Source organism: Cynara cardunculus, assembly GCF_001531365.2.
Source record: "Cynara cardunculus var. scolymus isolate 2C chromosome LG 2, CcrdV1, whole genome shotgun sequence".
Taxonomy (NCBI): domain Eukaryota; kingdom Viridiplantae; phylum Streptophyta; class Magnoliopsida; order Asterales; family Asteraceae; genus Cynara; species Cynara cardunculus.
The window spans coordinates 27,325,027-27,326,899 of record NC_037529.1 but is presented as its reverse complement, the minus strand read 5'-3'; positions in this window follow the sequence as shown (position 1 = coordinate 27,326,899).

Here is a 1,873-nt window from a genome sequence, read left to right as displayed (position 1 = left end):
CTGATCACCTGTGTCTAATTAAGTATGTATAAGGAGAGACGCGGATTGGTTAAGTTAGGTGTTTGTCTAAAAGTTAAAGACTTCTTACTCATTAAGAAAAGCACGGTTCGCTTGTGTGAGTTTGCATAAATATTTGCATCCTTTTTATTATGATTCGTTTAATGATTTTAATTTTTTTTAAATATCACAGCATTATGTCGGAAAATTAGCATGTGAACTCCGAAGATACGATCCCTCAGAGCACAGCTATGATAGTGGCAATGATGCCACTGAATCTTCAGCGCGGTTATCCACCACACAGCCACCTAGCTCTGTGCCCGCACAGCCTATAGCGCCACAAGGAGTCAGATTTCGGGCTACCGCCCGAATTAGCATTCCTCCACCTGTGAGGATGACTTTCTCCGTCCCAACTGGAGCTGTGAGGGAGCCATCACGATCACGCACTCGTAGTGTAACACCTCCACCCGCTATCAGGACCACATCGGAGCGTACTCCGGGTATGACCACCCTGGAGAAATTGTGGGTTTTGGGTATATCTCAAGATCTGGAGATGTGTCAACTTAGGCTGGAGCACTATCGACACTTTGCAAATGGAGTGATCACAGCCCTAGGCACTCAAGATAGTATGATGGATCGTTCACTAGAGTTGATCTTCATAGCTAGGAGGGCAATCAGGAGGTTGCACATTTACTTGGTGGTGTTAGCAGGAGCTTTGATGATAGTGATGGGGTTGCTTATTTGGAGTCTTATGCGTTAGAGGATTTTATTTGTTAAGTTATTAATGGATGAACTTTAAGACTTTCTTTTGAGGCTTATAGTCGTRGTTTGTGAACAATCTTCTTTTATATTGCATGTTTATATTTTATTTATGGATCCTATGAGATTTTTGCCTATAGATAGTTAAGTTTTATTGATTATAAATTTAATGCCTTGATATTATAAGTTGTTATATTATTATCTTGAATACATGATTAGATGATTGTATCATGTTGGGCGACACAGTGGTAAATAATGAGAATAACCGAACTTCAACTTACAATCTGTGTATTAGAAGTATGCCTCCAAGAAGGAATACTCGCAGCACGAGAGAAAATCCTGAAAGCCAAACACCTGATATAGCAYAGTTGATAGCTCAGCAAATTCGAGAGGTAGTACCAACTATTGTCGCTCAGGTCACAGCAGACATTAATGCAAATCAAAGGAGTGAAGGAGGCCCTAGTACCGAGAATCCCGTCARAGAGGAGAAYCGWAACACCAATGATAGAGGATGCAGTTACAAGACATTCATGTCTTGCAAGCCCAAGGAGTTTCATGGTAAAGAAGGTGCAATTGGATTATTATCATGGATTGAGAGCATGGAGTCGGTACTCCATATTAGCAAGTGTTCCGAAGACTGTAAGGTGGAGTATGCAACATGCCAACTCCAGAGTCGGTACTCAAACCCGTGGTCGCCAAGCTGCCTATGAATTATCATGGGAAGAACTCAAAAAATTACTCATCGAAGAGTATTGTTCTAAGAGCAAAATTCAGAAATTGGAAGTCGAATTCTGGAATCACACCATGATTGAAATGGAGATAGACAAATACACAGCTCGTTTTCATGAGCTTGCCAAGTTAGTACCTCATATGGTCACTCCAGAGGAGAAACGAATTGATCGGTATATTTGGGGATTGGCACCTGAAATCCGAAGGATGGTCACTTCGGCAAACCCAACCACTATACAAAATGCAGTGGTGTTGGCAAATCGTCTGACAAATGATGCAGTTAGATCAAGAATTTTAAAGCAAGACAAATTTGGTGGAAAGAGGAAATTAGAGGGGCAATCGTGGAAAAGGACCAAAAATGATTTAGGCAAAAATCAAAAAGTAATAA